This window comes from Gopherus flavomarginatus, chromosome 4, assembly GCF_025201925.1.
Source record: "Gopherus flavomarginatus isolate rGopFla2 chromosome 4, rGopFla2.mat.asm, whole genome shotgun sequence".
Classification (NCBI taxonomy): domain Eukaryota; kingdom Metazoa; phylum Chordata; order Testudines; family Testudinidae; genus Gopherus; species Gopherus flavomarginatus.
In genome coordinates, this window is record NC_066620.1 from 143,564,018 (window position 1) to 143,585,636 (window position 21,619).

The window sequence follows — 21,619 nt, forward strand, 5'->3', positions numbered from 1 at the left end:
CAAGGCATATTTTATACAAATAACCTTGTAGAGTGTGTCTGTGAGAACACAGATACCTAGAGTCATAGTAACTTTTCTCAGAATATGATAATACTCCCTGTGAGATTCATGGAGTACATGTAGCTTCCCATATAGCTATAAACAGTGTACTAAATTATTTCATTGAAGTCAATAGGGTTTTGAATGGACATTATTTTTTGTATCAGGATTGGTTTTAGAATGTCACCAAGATTAGGGTCTCATTGTGTTGGTGTTGTGCAAACACGTAGTAAGAAATGGCTCCTGTCCTGAGGGCTGTGGTAACTTTGTAGTAAGTATATGTTGGCAAACGTTGACAATTTGATTGTGCTCATGGTTCATGAGCACACAAACACTTTTGCAATTGTTTAGATTAGCTCTGCTTGAAATAAGTCTTTTGCAACCACTAACCTTTTAATTCCACAACAAAGGACACATGGAGAATAAATCAACTTTTGAGTTGTGGGAAGGAAATTACAGTGCAAAAGGGATAATTATCATAGCAGAACTTGTGTTTAGGAAAAATCTTCTGTAGTGTACAAACACCTGGATCAGTATTTTTACCAGAAAGAAATGTTGAATGTCCAATTAATGTAAGCTATGCGTGTTGACTAAAGTAGCTATAACATTTTGAAATGTGATCTTATGAGAATCCAAGTAGGGATGAAGAAGTACAGTGCTGGAAGAGATTTCCAAGAAAAAGGAATGTACTAAAGTGATGATGACTCAGCATGTGTCAATCTTCCCTGTGAGCCAATTAATAGTTCTAGAGCTGCCTACAGTTATTTATATACAGGCTTGGAAGGATTAGATTTATATTGGTAAATATCAATTTTACTGGCTACACTCTCAAACCAATGAAAAAAATATTTCCATCGATAATCATCAAAATTTACAGATAGGCAAAGTAGGAAAAAATGCTACTTGAGAACATATAGTTTGATTTAAGTATATTTGCTTTGTATATTTTGACATATTGACAACTTGTGTGTTAATGGTAATAAACTTTATTTAATTACAGTATATGTTGACATTCAAAACATGAATTATTATGACCTCTCTCATAATTTCCAACAACTGTGAAAGCTTAAACAGATGAAAATAGAAAAAAATGCTTTAAATTAACATTATCTGTTAAAATTACAAAATAAAAATGTAAATCTGCCAAGCACCCAAAAACACCCAAAGGTGAGCTAGGTAAATTGAAATGTGAATAAGTAATCCAGTTTTGTAGTTAGTTATATGTAACCTGTACCAGTTAATGATTAAAAGTTAACATGGATTTTGAAGTAAACACAGATCTGAGCTGATATGAGTTTTGGATAACAGGTTTAGACTAAATGTCTAGTAGCTTCAGCTAAGTATTTTCAAACTAGCAACAGCTTTTCACTATACCAGCTGTATAACTTAAAGCAGTGTACTCAGTTGCCATAAATATGGGCCTGTTGTAAGAACCTACACAGAATAAACAGGAGAGCTTGAAGGTGACACATGAGAATATCCTATAGCTCAATGGTCCCAAAACTCTGCTGAGAGGTAGCAGTTCCCTGTTCAAATCCTTACTCCCTTTTTTGAATGGGGATTGAACCCTGGTCTCTCATCTCCCAGGTGAATGCACTAACCATTGGGCTAAAAGTGTGAAGGTGGTTAGTGGAACCACCACCACCTCCATCCAGCTGTAATGAATGCTCTGAGCCTCAGTCATCTGAGGTCATTACTTTTCAATGTTAAGGGTTTAGCCAATCCACAAGCAAAGGTCTAACCAGGTGACCCCAAGGCAAGTATATAGGCTCCTAATGCAAGAAGCTACTCCAGTCTGCTCAATGTCAATACTTTGTCAGGAATACTCCAAGCTACTGGTAGTCCTGACAGGCTGCCTGGCTGTTCTGACAGCACAAACTGAATGGGACTTGATCTGGTGGACTTGCTCGGAGTCCACCTACTGGATCAGGACCTTTATGGGAGATAGGCATTCGACTGCTTATCTTCGCCTGGTTTGTGGACCACACTGAGGCTTAGGTGGGAGATAGGCACCTAAATGCCTAGGGTAAGGCAGCCATGAGCATGGCCAAAAGCAGAAACTTAGCTGGCTAAGGAACTTTTGCCCTGAAAACCAGGGCTGGCTCCAGGGTTTTTGCTGCCCCAAGTGGGGGTGGGTGGGAACTTCAATCGATGGCAGCTCTACCACGCTGCTTCATTCTTTAGCAGCCAGCCACTGAATTGCCGCCAAAGAGCCGGACATGCCGCCCCTTTCTGTTGGCCACCCCAAGCACCTGCTTGCTGAGCTGGTGCTTGGAGCTGGCCCTGCTGAAAACTGAGGCACTGAGTTTAGGAGCCAAGAGGGTTTGAGATTTGAAGGATTTCAGGAGGAACCTAAGGGTGAGGTATAGGTACCCAAGTACCTTTGTGGAGCTGCTGGGCCAGAGTGACTTGCTCCAGGTCACATGTTGAGGCTATGGCAGAACTAAGAAATGAACGCAGGTCTCCCAAATCTTAAGATAGTACCTGTATCATCCGTCTCTGTAATTCCAGAAAAATGTATCCTGGGATAACTTTAAATTGATTTCTTTATTTGGCCCACTTGCCCCACTTCCTAAATCAAGCCTAACGAGCTCGTTCAGCGTATAAATTGATGTTTCCTTCAACATGTAGGGGAAGAGGAAGTAGCGCTAGGGTCCAGCACAGGTATTCACTCTCCAGCTATCTGAAATGCCCTTGTATTTCCTACACTACCACATCCCAAATGGTGTATTTCTGTGGACAGAGGATAGCTGCCTCATTTCCACACCAGAAGTGTTTGCATTTCAATGGTGAATTGATGATGTTCGTCCATCATTGTTGATGAAGACCTCAACAACTCATTCGTTCGATGACCGGACTCTGTGCGTCTGAAGATGACTGATCAGTCCGATTCGGGAGTGGAACGTCCTGTCACATGTCGGGCAGACATGTGATGGCACTGTCGATGATGTGCGGGCAGCCCTGGACTTCCGTAACTCACGCTTTCTTTCAGCCTCAGCAGTATGCTTTGCCTCAGAGATATTACTGCCTGTATGAATGAGGCTGCGCCATGCTGGACGGTTCAGTGCGAGGGTTTCCCATGTGGCGGTGTTGATCTCGAGGGACTTCAGAGAGGTCTTCAGCGTGTCCTTGAACTGCTTCTTTTGTCCTCCATGGGAGCGCTTTCCCTGGGTGAGTTCTCCGTAGAAGAGCTGTTTAGGAATGCGCTCATCTGACATTCTCACGACATGTCTGGCCCATCTGGTTTGGCTCCCATCAGCAGTGTGTGAACTGACGGCAGACTGGCGCTGGTAAGGACTTCAGTATCGGGCACTTTGTCCTGCCATCTGATTTTTAGAAGCTTTCGCAGACAGGAAATGTGGAAGTGATTGAGCCTTCGTGCATGACTCTGATAGACGGTCCACGTCTCGCAGGTGTACAGCAGAGTTGGAAGCACCGCTGCTCGGTAGACCTTCAGCTTCTTTGGTAGGCTGATCCCTTGACGTTCCCAGACGTTGGAGTGCAATCGGCCAAATGCAGAGCTGGCTTTAGCAATTTGGCAGTTTACTTCATCATCGATTGACACTGCTTGGGAACGGGTACTGCCCAGGTACGTGAAGTGGTTCACTGCCTGAAGTCTCTGTCCATTTACAGTGATGGATGGTTCTCAGTACGGAGCGTGTGGAGCTGGCTGGTGCATGACCTCAGTCTTCTTGATGTTAATGGTGAGACCAAAGTTGTTGCATGCAGATGAAAACTTGTCCATACTGGCTTGCATTTCTGGCTCTGTACTAGCATTCAGAGCACAATCATCAGCAAAGAGAAAGTCTCGAAGTACAGTTTCCTTCACCTTGGTGATGGCACGCAGTCGCCTCAGATTGAATAGTTTCCAGTCAGTTCTGTACTTCAGGCCTACTCCTTCAGTGCAGTGTTGAAAGGCATCAGTCAGAATGGCAGAGAATATCATGCTGAACAAAGTGAGTGCTAAAACACACCCTTGCTTGACACCGTTGGTAACTGGGAACGCCTCAGATGTTTCACCGTCATCCAGGACACGAGCCATCATACCGTGATGAAATTGATGTACCATTCGTATGAATCTGTCTGGACAGCCGAATTTCGACATGATCCTCCAAGGCCCTGGCGACTGACAGAGTCAAATGCTTTCGTGAGGTCCACAAAAGTTATGTAGAGTTCACGATTCTGTTCTTGACATTTCTCCTGTAGCTGACGCGCAGCGAAGATCATGTCAATAGTCCAACATCCCTTGCGAAAGCCGCACTGTGATTCTGGCAGTAAGCCCTGCTCCAGGTGAGTGATCAATCGGTTCAACAGAACCTGTGCAAGAACTTTCCCCGCTGTAGAGAGCAGCGAGATTCTACAGTGATTGTTGCATACCTGGCGATTGCCCTTCCTCTTATAGAGGTGCACGATGGATGCGTCTCTAAATTCCTGTGGAATGGATCCCTGCTTCCAGAAGGACTGAAACAACTCAGTGAGTTTCCATAGCAGCACGGGTCCACCGACTTTGTACACCTCTGCTGGTATGGCATCTGACCCTGGGGCTTTGCCACTTGATAGCTGGTTGATAGCTTTCTTCACTTCGTCCTCTTCTGGTGAAGCATCCATGGAGTCATTGACTGCAACCTGAGGCATCTTGTCAATGGCCTCATCATTGATGACTGAGGGGCAGTTGAGAACTGCTTCAAAATGTTCAGCCCATCTCTGGAGAATCTGTGTCTTCTCTGTAAGAAGCACAGTGCCATCAGACTTCAGGAGGGGAAAGCTCCTAGAAGACTGTGGACCATAGAGTGTGTTGAGGACTTCATAGAGCTGCTTATAATCGTTCCTGTCCGCATACACCTGTATTTCATCTGCTTTGGCGCTCAGCCACAAGTCCCCCATTTTGCGCAGTCGGTTCTGTACTGTTCTGTGAGCATTGATAAAGGCGGTCTTCTTTGCCACTGAGGATGGATCATTTTGATATGCACAATGCAGGCAGTGCTTCTCAGCAAGTAAGGCCTGGATTTCTGCATCATTTTCGTCAAACCAGTCTTGCCGCCTGCGTGTGGAGGGCCCCAATACCTTCGATGCAGCTGTATGGACAGTGTTGCAGAATCGCTCCCAGTCTTTCTCAACGTCATCCTCAATACGAAGATCAGCAAACTCATTCTCTAGGTCTTCTGCTAGATTTTCAGTGATGCGGCTGTTCTTCAGCTTCAACACGTTGATCTTTTTGAGAGCCTTACAGCCTTGTGGTCGTCTCTTCGGCATGATACGGAGCTTCATTTGGATACTATGAGCCTATGATCCGTCCAACAGCCAGCGCCGCACATAGCTTTTGTAACCCTGACGTCTTGTCTGTCCTTTCTCCTGATGATGACATAGTCATCAGATGCCTGCGCTTGGAACGGGGATGCATCCACGAGGTCCTGTTACGGGTAGGGAGGTGGAAGACCGTATTGGTGATCAGAAGGTCATGTGCTGCACAAGTTTTCAGCAGTAACAGGCCATTGCTGTTACATTTTCCCTCTCCATTTTTCCCAATGACTCCTTCCCAGGCTGCGGCATCGCATCCGACTCTTGCGTTAAAATTGCCAAGCAGGATCAGCTTGTCTGTGCAGTGCACTGATGATAGCAGAGCATCTAGTTCTTTGTAGAATTTATCCTTCACATCCTCTGGGTTGGTCATTGTGGGAGCATATGCGCTGATCAGAGTAGCTTGTTTTCCTTTCCTTCTGCTTTTTGAAGCAGAAGCTGCATTGTCATGAATCAGTCATTCACACCCTTGGGGGGACTGGCAAATTTCCAAACAAGATGATTCTTGATGGTGAAGCCAACTCCAGATTTGCGACACTCATCACTGCTGCGGCCACTCCAGAAGAATATATAGCCTCCGCCTGACTCGGACAGCCGTCCTTCATTAGCAAGGCGAGTTTCACTAAGGGCTGCAATGTCAATGTTGTAGCGTACGAGCTCTCTGGCAACAAGTGCTGTTCTTCTCTCCAGTCTGTCTGCCGTGATGTTGTTCAGTAGCGTGCGCACATTCCATGTGCCAATGGTGATTGGTGTCACTCTAAGTTTTGTTTTTGTTTGACTGCTTTTGTGGGATCCCCAGCAGCCGCGGTATGCTGGCCAGGGTAAGGTGAAGCAGGCAATGTTTAGGGCAATTTTTCTAGCCCCCTCTTCATTCTACGAGGTGAGCAGTGTGATCCTGAATAGGGCTGCTCAGTTGCTCAGGAAGATGCCGAGCTCCACTGCTGCTTCGGTCAGTGAGGAACGACCATTATACCTGAGCCACCTGTGTGCAGGTCCACGGCTACAGCTCCCAGTGTATCCACACCTGCTGCTTCGTCGCTTTCCCATCGTCACAGGACTTGATATGATGTGATATGATATGATGTCGAGACTTGCGCGTGAATTGGATTAAAGTGAGGGAGAGTTGTGCAATGTCAGCCTCACTCTCTCTTCCCAGTTCCTATCTGTATCCAGTGGCAGGACAAGAGTCAAGATGGCTGGAGATAGGGCAGGGTGCAGTGGATGACCAGGACGCCTACGTGTCTTGTTGTGGTCTTAAGCGTTCCACAACGCTTGCTGTCACCACCTTCCTGACCGTTGAACAGGTTTCCTCAGTCAGCCGGATCCAGCCTTTGCATGCAATGGGTAGACAGGCCGTAACTCCCCGAGGGTCTCAGACTCATTGGCTACCCTCACTTGGTTTAGCCCGCCAGTTGAGACGGTTTCCAGGGTGTGGCCACTGTCGCATACTGACAGCTACTTGGAGCCGCAGGTGAGAGCTGGGTGTCAAGTGGGGACCAAAGTGGATGAGCTACTCCTAGGAGTATGGGGTGTATGGGGTTGTCAGGGAGGGGTAGTACCTCTGATGGGGGAGCAATGGTGAATTAAGCAATCCCTGAATATAGTCTATATATCACTATGGGATCCCTCTGATAAAAGTAATACCTTGTATTTGTATAAAACTTTTATTTAAAAACACAAAAATATCTAGAAAGGAACTTTCTATGAAAACTAAATGAATTTTTAGTTTCTATTAATTATTACAGGATAAATTTTTGTTTCCAGCAATTTGTTAATGCACTGAATTCTCTTATCCTTAGATTAATAAAGATAGAAGGGAACATTGTGATAATCTATCTGACTTCCTGAATAATACTGGCCATAGAACTTCCCTGAAATAATTCCTGTCTGAACTAGAACAAATCTTGTAGAAAAAAACATCTATTCTTGATTTAAGAATTCCCAGTGATGGAGACTGCACCACAGACAACTCTTGTTAACTTGTTCCAAAGGCTAATTATTCTCTTTGTTAAAACTCTGCACCTTACTTTATTTCTAGTCTGAACTTGTATAGCTTCAACTTCCAGCCATTGGATCTTGTTATATCTTTATCTACTAGAATAAAGAGCCCTCTATTATTAAATTTCTGTTCCCCATCTATGTACTTAGAGTCTGTGAATATAGTAATGCCACAGAATAGAAGATTATGCTGCTCTATCAAGCTCTAAAATGCTTCATATAGCAATTCTACTGGATTTCAGTGTAGCACTGCTATGGGAGATATTTGTTGGCTTCATGCACCTTATTCAGTACAACTAGGGTGACCAGACAGCAAGTGTGAAATATCGGAAGGGAGTGTCATAGCCTAGGGATGCTCTTTAAATACATACATACAGTAACTTGTGTAATAATTACTGCTTGTGAACAAGAATGGAAAGTCATTTGCAAAACGAAAACTGTTGTAAAAATGACAGGCCCAACAAAAGTCTGTCTTACTCCAGAAAAGAGAATATTAGCAATAATCCTAATGTGAATTCCAGCCTATTCTCCCTATTGAGCAGAAACACACTAGAGGCTGTAGAAGTTGTTTTGTATACTACAAACTGCTCTGGGACTTGCTCTTTCTCTTAAGCACACTGATGCTATTATGTCAAACTGTGACATAAACATTTTCTATTGCAGTGAGATGAACTCTGTGATCTAAAGGATCTTTTCCATTTCTAGATGCTATGATCCTGTAGGCACAACTTTGAAGTAAATATACTAAAAATTGCAAATAAACATTGAGAAATACATTTATGTGTATTGTCCCAATCCTGCTGCAAACCATTACTTCTTCACTATTACCTGAAGGAAACATGCCTAGTTTACACTACACGGGTAGGTCAATGTAAACTTACATCAACCTAATTATGTCAGAGTGCACACTACAGCCTTGTCTTGCCGATGTAAGTGCCCTACTACACCAACATCATAACTCCACAAGAGGTGTAGGACTTACACAGGCGTAGTTAGGAGAACTGCATTACTTACTTTAGCTGTTTGGGAACCTCTGGACTACGTGTTTGTGGGAGTGGAGGGTACAGCACTTTAGAAGACTGCACTGTCTGGGAGGGGAAGAGCTCAGTTATAGTGTATATCCTGTCTCAGTCTCTATGGCAGATTGCTTCTATGGCAGATTGCTAACTTCCTGGTGATGACAAGCATTTCTGTCTAGCTTTGCTGGACCTTGAAGATAAAGAACTTTTTTTCTTTTTCTTTTTCTTTTTTTTTGCTGTTCACGCATTAGTCCTAATCCTTTACACTTGTCACACAAGGACATTAAATGTGCTCCTCCTCAAAAGAGACTGCAAAAATGACTCCTCCTTGGCACTGTTTTTCTGGAGGGTTCACCTTCCATGAGACTGGAACAGCGTTATAAAGTACTTTCTTTTCAAACAAAGGCTGTTCCTTGGACGCTTTACAAAACAAACAAAAAATGGCACCATATTCTTCTTAATGGAAAGTTTTTCTGAAATGCCAATTTTTTAAAGCAGAGATTACAAAGGGAACAATGTATACTATAGGACTAGCTTATTAACTGTCTGTGTATTTTCCCTATGCACAAGTCTCATTAGCAAGCATTACTCTTGTGTGTGGATGATGGGTGGCCAAGAATTAATGAGCAAAGTGAAACATAAAGGTAATGCCATTTAATTTCAGTCCATAAGGGATCCTTCCCTTCTCCCTCCATGTTAACACAGCTAAAGAAATAAAACAATGAATCATCTTTTTTCTATCTTTGTTGATCCCAGAAAGCTTTACTATAGCTTTGTAGAGGAGCCAATGGTCATGTAATTAAGGTACTGGCTTGGGATTCACAAGATCTATATTCAGTTCTGGCTTCTGTCATCTACCCCCTGGGGCTCTTTGTGGGGGGGGGGCAAATCATGTAATCTTTCTGTACCTCCGTTCCCCATTGGTAAAATGGATATAAGAATACCTCCCTTCTCCTATCCTGTTTGTCTTGTCTATCTAGATGGTTAGATGTTCAGATCAGGGATTGTCTCATGATGTGTATGTAGAGGGCCTAGCTCAGTGGGTCCCTGATTCAGACGGAGCCTCTAGATGCTACTGTAACAAAAATAATACTAAACACCACCCATGAGTGGCCACTGTGCATACAGAATGAGTCAATGCCCTTTATAGGAATGAAATAAAAAAACTCCCCCTACTTCAATAATAATTCATATGTGGGATGCCACTGTGTAAGAGCACCCCTTGCCTTCCTCCTGCCCCATTTCACTTCCTCCCAGAATGTGTATGCCGCAGCCCGAAGAAAGGTTATCACAGGGCCCAGAGGAAAGATGTTGCAGAAATAACTCTGCTTCTTTTTTTTTTCTGTACCCCCTATCCCAGTCAGGAATCCACTGTGTTTGCATCTCCTCCACTCTGAGTGGAGATGATAATTTTGGATTAATTTATTAAGAATGCCATTTGACTTCAATGGGAGTACTACATGTGGAGGGGCTATTGCACTATGGCCAATCCATAGTCGTATCTGATCTTTGATGTAAAGTGATCACACTCAGGACTCGGGATCACAGGTATGCTCCCTTCCTCCTACCAATATACAGAATTGCACAATTGGCTAGATTTGTCCCCTTCCTCTGAAGTATGTAGATTCCTTACAGTGTTTCCATGGCACCTAGCGCTAAGTGTATGAGTTGAAAAGTCTCCTTGGAAAAACTCGGTTGTCAGAAAGTTGATTAGTACCTTTCTATAAGGATCCCAAGAAACATTTGTAGTCAAGCTCCCCGTTTCTAGTGAAAGACAGCAACTAATCCCATGCACAGCTTTTGATTCCTAAATAGGGTAATAGCTTTCTAAGACTGAATCGAAAATTGTAGCCAGTACTAATATAGCAAATTTATATTTTTGTTAAATTCTGCTTATTCAAAGCAGCAGAGAGTCCTGTGGCACCTTGCAGACTAACAGACGTTTTGGAGCATGAGCATTGCTTCAAGATGCACTATTTCTCCATCATTCTTTGCTCAGGGTTGGAGGAAAAACTTTGATTTTTAATGTTTACTTTCCAGTTCACAGAACAGGGCCCTGAACAAATTATTCTTGATGGTGAATTGTTTGCCTAATTTACTGTAATGCTGGCCTGCAATTATAAATAAACACTTAACTGATTTTGTTTGGTTAGATCAAGGAGTCTGAGAGGATATTTGTGAACTGTCAATGTTTCAGTGATCCATTTCATTACACTGTTTGCTTCTTTATCATAGTAAGTATGTGGAGCATTGTCTAAGGTTTTGAATAACAAGGGTGCAGAGATTTTTGTTAAATAGTATTTACTCTCTCTGGCATTTGTAAAAGTATGCTAAAGAATACAGGGCAACTTTAGCACAAGGGCCAAAATTTAGTTTTCTTAATACTCCCCACATTAGGCATTTAAAAAAAGAGTTTTGTTTTGGTGTCCTTTTTTTTTTTTATCAGACAAATGTAATATGAAAGTGCTATTGAGAATTGGGCTAATCCATATTAGCCTATTATTAATGTGCTAGATTAGCAGGCAAGAAACTAAATTATTCCTGGAAAGATCTGTTTACTAAAGTCTCAGTACATATAATCATGGATCTATTCCATCTTGAGCTATGAACAGCCTGCTCTTCCTATTTCTGCTCCATATAAACTAGTAAAAGCCTATGGGAATTTGGATGAATGACTTAGATATTTACCAAAATGTAATTTTTCTTTAAGGGCCTCCCTCTTTCACTTCTTACACCGATAGGTAGCTCTGTGCTCTTCTTCTACATCTGATATCTATTAAGAGATTAAAGTCTCTGCAGTGGTCTTGATGTGCTGGCTGTGACCCTGTGTACCTGGGGTAGCCCTCACTGGAAATACCAAGGTCAAGGCAGGCTGCAAAAGGGGGAGTAGCTACTTCCAAGACTGGTGGGTAACACTGAAGTTCAACTCCACAACCAGTCAAACTGTGCTTTTGATTTCCCCATACTGGTTATCAAGAAGGGAGGGGGAGAAAATCTCACAGCCCCCTTTATTGCATTGCAGTTCTCTGGCCCTCAGTCAGCACCTAGGTCCAGTACAGTGAGAAGTTATTTTAAAACTCTGCTCACTATACACAATGTTCTTCTGACCCAAAGGGTCAGCCACATTACCAGGTTAGTATAGGTTTGGATTTTACCCAAAATACCATGCTGCCAGCCAATCCTTTAGTGTCTAAAACTAAAGGTTTATTATAAAGAAAAAAGAGAACAAGAAGAGATAAAGTAAAATAGTCACATACATACAAAGACTTCAAAGTCCATATATCAAGTTCCTAACAGTACTAGTGGAATGGGCCACACAGCTTGGATGGGCCATTCAGGCCTTTATTCAGAGCTTCAGTTTGTAGCAAAGTTCTTCCCAGAGGTAAGAAGCAGGATTGAAGACAAAATGGAGAAGATGCAGCTGCCTTTTATAGCCCCTTGCCATGCAGCCTGTGCTTCCTTTGTTTCAAACACAAGCTATCCAGCACATGGCTTGGAAGCCTTAGGGTATGTCTTAATCAGCAAAGCTAAAGCACATGGCTGTGTAGTTGCAGCACTGATATTAAAAAAACTGCCAAAAAACAATAACAAAAATTCCATGAGGGGAGTGGCTTCCAGTGCAGGTGCACTTTCTACACTGCCACTTTACAGCACTGAAACTTGCAGTGCTCAGGGGTGTGTAGTTGGTTGATTTTTTTTTGTTTTTTGTTTTACCCCCTCCACCCACGAGTGAGAAAGTTGCAGCGCTGTAAAGTGCCAGTGTAGGCAAGCCCTTAGGTAAGCATTTCAACTTATTAGAAAAGAACCTCTGGAGGTTCATTCCTCACTTGAAAACCATAATGCAGAATATTTTACTGTATTAGTGCAAAACTCCACCTTGGATGTGCATTTGCTCCAATTGTAGCAATAGGGCCAGCCCTTATGCTGCTTCTATTGTTTGGAACTTCATGGATACAGGAAAGATATATACAATATTGCATATTTAAATACACACATACGCTATAGCCTCACAGTTCCAGTGTTTGTAGCTATGACTAAGAGTAAAAGGCAGTTTATTTCTAATAGTTGTTTTCAGTGATTTATAATTTTCCCCAATATTAGCATTCAGAAGAATAATCTTATTTTATGTATCTATTTCAATTTACAACACATGAGAGGGTACCTTCCTGTTAAACTGGGTGCCTTTGACATTATTTTAAATAATCCAATAAACAGAATCAGCAGCAACTCCCTAAGAAAAACTCCAACTTCTATGCAACCCAATCTATTCATCCATTCACAGACAAACAGATAGGCATTGCAGTATGTTTGAAAGTTCAATGATTCCTGACTATTTAGGACCAAGGATAGAAGCTCATTTCTTAGCTGAAAACCCCTCCTGGAGAATGTTCCATCATTCAGCTCCTAGAGTTACAAGCACAAACCCCCCCCCCCCAAAAGTGTTTCCACAAATAGGAACAATTTTTGTGCATTTCAGCTCTATTGACCAAATTCTCTTCCTCTTAGGCTGTGAATGGTCCCACTGGTGCTAATGTAACCCACAAACCTTCTGGGTGTGGTGTTCTGTCCCATCTAGTGGCACCAAGACCACTAGAGAGAGAGATTAATGAGTTTGCTCTACAGTCTTAGCTAACAGGCAGTTGGCTTTTAGCTCATGCAGTAGAGCAGGGGCCGGCAACCTTTCAGAAGTGGTGTGTCGAGTCTTCATTTATTCACTCTAATTTAAGGTTTCGCGTGCCAGTAATACATTTTAATGTTGTTAGAAGGTCTCTTTCTATAAGTCTATAATACATAACTAAACTTTTGTTGTATGTAAAGTAAATTAAGTTTTTAAAATGTTTAAGAAGCTTCATTTAAAATTAAATTAAAATGCAGAGCCCCCCGGACCGGTGACCAGGACCCGGGCAGCGTGAGTGCCACTGAAAATCAGCTTGCATGCCACCTTCTGCACATGTGCCATAGGTTGCCTACCCCTGCAGTAGAGGCTCATGCACAGAGCTCTGGAAGTCCCAGGTTTAATCCTGCCCACCAACAACCGAGGTCTGTTGGTATTATACTAAGACTTGGAGATTCTCCTTCAGATCAAGTGATAGCAGCCTGTGCTTTTGGAAAAGGAGGATCTAAATTCTATTTCTGCTTATCCCATCATCATATATCAACAGCGAAGCCAAGACTTGTATGAATAAAATGAGAAGGATTTGACAGTGTGTCTGTGATAAAATATATCCTTTCTCCAATCTTTATTAGTTAAGTAATATTTTATTCTTTTTCCCACCTCTGAACTATCAGAACTGTTAGATGGCCCCTCTAAAATTATCTTAAGCTTGGAAGCACTAAAAGACCTATCACTTTAGTCAAAAGGTGAGACTAGAATTTAATGAGGGTATTAGCACAATAGATTACAGCTTGCATCAGGAAGCATATGTTGATTACTAAGCTGTGATTGCTTCAGTGAGTGAAAGTGCTTTTTCAAATCATATCAAACATTCTGCTTTTCCCAGAGTCAGTCTTGTGCCATAGCAATACCAACCTTTTGCAAATAAAATGTGGTCATACATTATTTGTCTTACGGGATCAAGAACAGAAGCTTGTTGTACTAGGCTCTTTACAAACAAAGGGACAGATTTGTATATGTATTTAGGCACCAGGAGATGCAGATAGGCTCCCAAGTCCTCTTAAAATCAAGCATCATCATTAAAGGGCATAGAAGTGGAAGATGGACTTTGACATAGTTGAGGTTCAGGCCCTTTAGGCTTCCTAGATCACAAAGGGCACCTTGAATTTCACCCGGATTAAAGAGATGAAGATGGCACACAAATGCAACAGGATTTCTTTCATATAGCCTACTTCAAAGGCAAGCAGATCCATACTGCACCAACTATGAGTGGCCTTTTTGAGAGGGTGCTAGCTGACAGGCTTGTCACCATCTTACCATCATTGGTGCCATTGACTTCCCTGCACAGATAGATGGCAGAATATTATTTCATATATCATCTTCAGCTTTGTCACTCTTTTTTCAGGAACATCCAACAGAGTGGAAATTTGAGTCTAAGGGCAAGGGAAGTAAAGTTACTTTTGTTCTATCCTCTCTATTCTTAAAAAGGATTGGGCATGATTTATGTTTTTTTAAAGATTTGTTTGTCAATACCATTTCTTTTTAATCTCAGGTTTCCGAAGGTGTGATCACCATCTCTTACCTTCTATTCTGTTGCTAGTAAGGGAGATAGAATACTAAAACTGTGAGGAAATGACATGGGAATGGGATGCTTGCATTATAGCAGAGGCAGCTTCACAGCACATCACAGGATGACTTTGGAAGGTGTGAAATGATTTTCATGCTACATTTCAAGCTCAGCTCCAGTTCACTAGCCTTCTGCATCAGTTAACAGAGAAATGTCATATGCTTCCACTGCAAAAATAGCAGTCTATTTTTTCAACATAACCCTTATTCATTTAGTCTTTCTTCACTTGCTTCAGTTAATGTCATATGGTTGCATGCATCCTAGGCCTAGATTCAGCAAAAGAACTTAAGCATGTGTATAATTTTAAGCATGAGTCATCCCACTGAAGTCCATGTAATTGTGCATGTGCTGGACTGGAACCCTAATTGTTGCAGTGAGTGTTTGCTTTTTTTTCATGGTCTTCAAGTTTAATCCTCTATTACAGTGAAGAAGCAGGCATTAAGAGGGTGGACATCATAAAATCTTGGTACTAGAGATGTGCTAGAACCAAGCTCCCCAGATCCAAACTTCTGCATTTGGGGGAAGAGGTTCAGATCCAGACCAAGTATTCAGATCAGGCCCTGTTTCTGGTTAGCACATGATGGTACTTTATAAAGGACTCTGAATATTTAATGTTATATAATTGCTTCATAATACAATAAGTGCTCTTGCCTGAAATCTGTGCAGCATCTCATCTGGTATGCCCATTTCCCAAATCCAGTGCTATTTGGCTTATATATAAATAAAATTGACTTATTCCATCAACTGTGTTGCACATTTTGACAATTACCATTAATAAAGAGATTTTGGGAGGGTGTGATTTCTGCTCCCAATCTTCCCTATGTTAAACTTTGGCCTGTGCTGCACATTATGCAGATACCTAAAAAGAAGCATGCAAATCTTTTAAAAATTGTATTAAGCTCTGTTAGGAGGGAAATCTGAACAGGATTTGGCTCAGAATAGTACTTTAGGTGTTGAAAGCCACCCTCCCACAGACACCTCTTAGATGGGGTTGAAAATGTTGTGGATGAAAGAGAAATATTCATGTGAGCAAAATAATTCAAAAAGTCTAAACACAACACAAATATTCTCATGTAACATGTTTGTGGGTAGTGATTTGCTTCAAGGATTCTGACAGTTGTAGTCGAAGAAATAAATTATATAGTACTTGTGCTAATCATTGTGTATTATGCACTGTGAGTAAGACAGGCCAATGACATTTTAGATGGTTACCCACTGCTCTCAAAAACACTGAACACCACAGCAGGTAAAGGGTAAACAAAGATCTTAACAGTCGGGGTATGCTTCTGCAAAGAACCAAATCTAAAATAAGTCCCTGCCATCAGCATTGCCTGTTCCCACGCATCAGCAATTAATACACACCAGTCTTTGCTATCATACTAGTCCACAAATTGGGCTACTCTTGCTTCCAGGACTTTGTCCACACTGAAATATTTCCTAAAAATCTCTCCATTGCTTTAGCACTGCTGCAGCTCTACAGATGCTAGCAAAGGTGGGAATTCTTGTGTAGAAAGACACTAGCAGTTTGACCATTGTGTTATCAGTGGTTCTCAGCCTGCGACCCACAGGCTGCATGCGGGGGCCCAGTCAGCACAGAGATGTGACTCATGTGACATCCTCAGCACCACAGAGGTGGTATTGGATGCAACCCACATAACACATTGGGGGCCACAAATGCAGCCCACAATGGTAAATTGGTTGAGAACCACTGTGTTGTCTAAACCTGCCGTGCTACAAGAAACAGTAGTGAAAATGCCAACAGACAGTCTTTACTTTCACTTCTACCCGTGAAGGACCTGTACTAAGGCTGGGGCAATGAGATTTTCAAAAATACTTCCTTGTAGATGTAGCCACTCATGACAGTCCTTTTTTTGTTTGTTTGTTTGTTAGGGAAACTTGATGTGTTCTCCCTAGCATACCAGCCTAAAAACCCAAGTTTTCCTCCAGCAGTGGGCCGAGAGTAACCCACCGTTGTAGTTTTGGCTACTTGTTAATTTGTCAAAGGGCCATCTCTCCAGACTTGGTATGTTATCTTGGGCAGTTTTACAGGATTAGCCTTTCTACTTTCCTGATTCCAGGGAAGTCTGGTAATCCCTTCCTGAACTAGCTAAGTATGAATATGCCCAGGGGTGGATCCAGGCCTCAGCACACCAAATGCGTGCTTGGGGCGGCAAGCTGCGTGGGGTGCTCTGCCGGCACCCCAAGGGCGGCAGGCAGGCTGCCTCCGGTGGTTTGCCTGCGTAGGGTCCGCTGGTCCTGCGGCTTCAGAGAGCGTGCCTGCTTTGCTTGGGGTGGCAAAATCCCTAGAGCCACCCCTGAGTATGCCATAAGTATTTATTGCTACAATCCTTTTCTCATTATTTGGAGTTGTTCTGTGTGGTCAGAATGGGCATCAAGGGGAAAAGGTTCAATGCCCATTAAAGGGTGAGGGAGACAAAAGGCTCATTTGTGTGCATTTCTTGACCAGCTCTGTGGGTCTTGACTGCATAGACAAGTGAAGCCCCTCCCTCTCCCTCCCCATACTTGGTCTAATGAAGAGCCAGCTTACCTACAGAGGCCGCAGTGTTGCCATAATACAGTCTTTTTGTGTTCCTAAGCAAAGTTCTGAAAGACTAATGAACTACCAGTTGGTTTCCTTAGGCACTTTGAACTCTCAGTTGGGAAGACCAGCTGTATTAGTGTTTAAAGATGCATGTGAGAAGGGAAACCTTCTTTTGAAGTGCACTGCTTGTATTCACCAGAGAGCAGTGTTGCTCAAAGGGTGATCCAACAATGTACAGCGTTCCATGGAATGACAAAGCTCTTCCCTCAGACAAAGAAGAAAGAGAGGTGAAGCTGGTGCATTAATTCAGGGGACAAAGAAGAAAACACTGTGCTCACTGCATTCTGTCCAGATGAACTGAAAATATAAAGGTCATGGCAAGACTTATTCTTTTTCTCGGGGATGAAACTCCACTATCCATGCTGGCCTGATAAGTTAATTATTCAGGTACGTTCAACTGAAGCGTTTCTCAATAAAAGCACAAACTGTGTATGCATACAGTAAAACTAGTGAATAAATGCAGAATGCTCTGGGAATGCTAATCTTGAGCAGTGAAGATAAGCTTTGAAGAAATGTTTTAAGAATAGCCAGGGAGTTAATTTCCATCTTGATAGTCACTGATTTGCTGTATCACAATTTTTTAAAGCAGTCGTTGATTTTCGGTGCCTTCATTTCTGACTGCCCAAAGTTGATTTTCAAAAGTGCTCAGCATACACAGCCCCAGCTGAACTCAATGGAAGATACACGTGCTCAACATCTAAAAAACAAAATATCCCTCCTTCCCATCCCCCACAAAAAACCTAACCCAGGTTGGATGCATATTTGTAGCTACTATTGAAAGCATGGGCCTTGACTTCTTTTTGTCATAATGTCCACTATCTGTATTGTGTTCAAGAAATTAATGAGAGAACCTGAAGCTTCCTGTAATCTTCATTTTCTTCTCTCTCTCATTTTGGGTTATTGCCCAATACTTGGGGATTGAATAGAGACACATGCTGAATAAACTACTACCTTCTTTGTAATAGTGAAAGTGCAGTCTGACTATGAAGCGCTCTGTGTGCCTTGAAAGCTTGTCTCTCTCACCACCAGAAGTTGGTCCAGAACAAGATATTACCTCACTCACTTTGTCTGAGTAAAAATGGCATTCTGGAGTTTTAAGTTTGGCTTTCTCTGAGTGGGAGATCAAATACACTGTTGATAAATTAAGAGTTTTCATAGTGGCATTATATCCTTCCAGTCTTGACACTGCTCCCATAAAGAAATAACTAGTCTTCCACAAATTATTTTAACTGAAAATACAATTAATTGAAATAAAATTAATACACTTGATACAATGTAATCAAATTTATTGAAAGCTAAGCTCATCCCTTGCCTGAATTGTGTTACTGATGCTATTAATATGCACCTTGCTTGAAGATTCTACAGTTAGACTTCGTTAACAATTCTGTTGATGATACATGAGCCAGAACTGAATCCAACCCTCTTCCGCTTGGTTGTATTAGCATTATGGGGGTGTCAAAAGCAATAAAAACTTATTTTAGTCACTAAGGTCAGCAGATATGACTCAATCCACAAAGGGAGCAGATATCTATGGAGCGAGGAAGTGTTATTTCTACAGTCATGTTTCTGTTCATAATTAGAGTTAAGGATTCGGGGGAAAATCCAACATTAGAGAAATGGAACATATTTATATGTATGTGCCAAGCCAATGGGAGGGAAATGATTTATTGTAAATAGTCTGCAGCAACATCTGTCTCCCCTAAGGGAAATGTCATGTGTGCATCCGTTTTAAACATCCACTTTAATAGCAAGAACTTAATGCAAATATAGGAACAAAATAAAAAGCGGGATCACAGACACCCCTCACCCCCCGGTGTTTCCATAGCAGAGGTTGGTGCTAAATCCCAGTTGGTTTGTATAAACTGTTCCTTTACATGCCCAGCGCAAGAGCAGACTAGACTTTCCATTGCACGTTCCCCCTGTCCAGGATTGGTGCGGGCAGGTCCCCCCACCCCCCGGCTCTGAGCAGGCCCTGGTGGGCAGCGAGCACTTTCCCTTGGGAAGCACCAGCCTCGCTCCATTGCAGCGGGCCTCTGCTCTGCGCTCGCTCGCGCCTGCACTCAGGGCCAGGGCCGACTGCTAAAGCAGGTGCAAGGTGCGCCAGGCAGCTACCACATACCTGGAGCGGCCGCCCCGGCGCGGCGAGCCTGGCCCGCCCAAGGGATGCTCGGCGGGAGCGCGCGGCCACTGGTGCACGTTCTCGGAGCGCGAAGTCTCCTCCCCTCCCGGTCCGGGGCCAGCCCCAGCAGCAGCAGCAGCAGCATTGCATAGACCGGGACGGCCGGCAGCCACTTGCAGGGAAGCAGTTAGGTGAAGGAGGCGGCTGGCAGGGAAACGTTTCCTCCTCCGACCGGGCGTTGAGTCTGTTTGTCCAGCAGCAGCAGCAGATCCATCCTCAAAGCAATGGGGAAGGTTGCGCTGAGCGGGGCGCAGTCGGGCTACCCTGAGGAAGAGACAGCAGCTCCAGCTTGCAAGCAATGCGCCTCGCGGGCTGCCTGTGCTGCCGCCTCCTCCTCCTCCTGCTCCCAGCTTTGAACCTTTTGTTTTCTCCAGTCGGGGGCAGCGAGCTGCTGCTGCTATGTCAGGAAAGTTCCAGGAGGCATCGGATCGGGCCTGGCTTCTGCTCTGCCGGGATCTGCAAGGCGTGGTGTGTGTTCTGAGGTGAGACTTTGTTCTCTTCCTAAACACCCTTCTGCCAGCTGTTCAGACCAAGTGGATTGCTCCAGCTGGGGGTTCGGGGGGAGGGAGGGGGGCTCTGTGCGCGCGCCAGGGGAGTGGATCATCTGAATGGGAGAGAGGTGAACCCCAGAATTGTGCTGGGGTTTTTCCTTTTCTGGAGAGCCCTGCACAGTTATCCCAGGTGCATTTTTTTTCTTTAACTTACAGTGCGGAGGCACCGACGTGGAAATCCATTCACTAGACTAGTTCTCTCGTTTCTGATGAGGGCTGAGCTAGGAACGCACTGCTTCTCCATGGCACCTGGTGCCCTTTTACTCAGGCTGTTGTCTCTAAGCAGCTAGGCCATTTTAGAAATCTGCACCCTGAAGAGTACTTGCATTCCTGGGCCCCAGGGCAACTGGCTGTCAGGCCCAATTCAAGCTGAAAATAGTCTCTAGCCAGCCGTCCAGGTGGGAAAAATCAGCTTCATCTTCAGGGTTTATTCCAGGAGCCATTTATCAAGCCGTTGATTAATAGGCAGAGTGGTTACTAGGGTTTTATAACAGTCTTCAGCAGTTGCACTGCTGTGGAGTTCAGCCAAAGAAACTAACTCTTCTTTCCAAAACTAAAGGTGCTAAAAAGTAGAGGTTTTGTCAGCCATAAGGTAGGCGCTTTAGGTTTCTCTCACAATTATTTCCCCAGACAAATCTGTATTTCTTCTTCTTTTTTAAAAGTCTTTCCTCATCTGGTGCCTTAAATTCTGGCATTATTTTATATCTGCTCGAACTTGGCCATGAAACATGTGCCTTTTATAGTGGTCTTCGGCCTCTTTGCAGAGGTGCTGAGAACACGCAGTCCATGTTTTTTCTTTTATTGCCTGAGTTGTGGGCTTGTTCTTTAAAGTGGTTGCTAAATAAAAGCTGTAGTTCAGTATGTGATCCAAACATGAAAGCTCCCTATTATCCTCTAGGAGTTACATTCATAGTAGATATTTTAAGGGTTGAATGTCATCTCTTATCTTCCCTTACCTTTTTAATAGTGATTCTTTACAGTTTGATTTTATAGCCTATACTGTATCTATATTTCTCTATTTTTCCTTCCAGTTCTCTCTCTCATGAATTGTCTTATTGTCACTTTGTAGAAATGCAAATTAAGTTGGGTGGCTAGGGACTGAGGTTTCTACTTTAAAATATATTAAATCCATTTCAAGTCCAAAATACTTTCTACCAGAGGATGCATGTTATTTATTGCCTAAGAAAGGAATATTGACTTGTGAATTCTTGGACTGTGAGAACTGCAACACTATCTATCTAGTTATTTTTGGACTTTCTGTAGTTACCTGCGGTGTTTTGTATCTAAGATCTTGATTATGCAAAGTTTTTTATTAGACAAAAATACTAATATACACCCATTGATATATTTTTGATTGAAGAGTGACTCTTAGCCAAAAAAGTGTCCCATCAGGTTAGAACAATTTTATTTGTGGGATTTGTGTATACAATGCAACTTTGTGCATAGCATCTTTCATACATGACTGTACAAAGACAAATAATACAAGACACACTACAATTCTACTTACTGAAACATTTCATAAAGACATTTTTTGGCAAATCAATTAAGGTATAATTGTTTCCTCATGAAAATGGAATGAAACAAAGGAATATATATGCATAAAGATATAAGCAACATCTCCATTTGCAAAAAATGGGGCAGAAGATGTGACAAGCAAGTTGTGTGGGTGGGAGAGGGGACTGTCAAAAATT

General features: G+C 42.8%; 1 protein-coding gene across 1 annotated transcript in view; it reads left to right on the forward strand.

The window, feature by feature from the left end:
* Positions 1-19,760: 19,760 nt before the first annotated feature.
* The window catches only part of GPR63 (G protein-coupled receptor 63), a 52,365-nt gene continuing 50,506 nt past the window's right edge, over positions 19,761-21,619 (forward strand). Inside the window, exon 1 of the mRNA XM_050949311.1 lies at positions 19,761-19,859. The gene's annotated coding sequence lies outside the window, so the exon portion shown is untranslated. The remainder of the gene's footprint in view (positions 19,860-21,619) is intronic.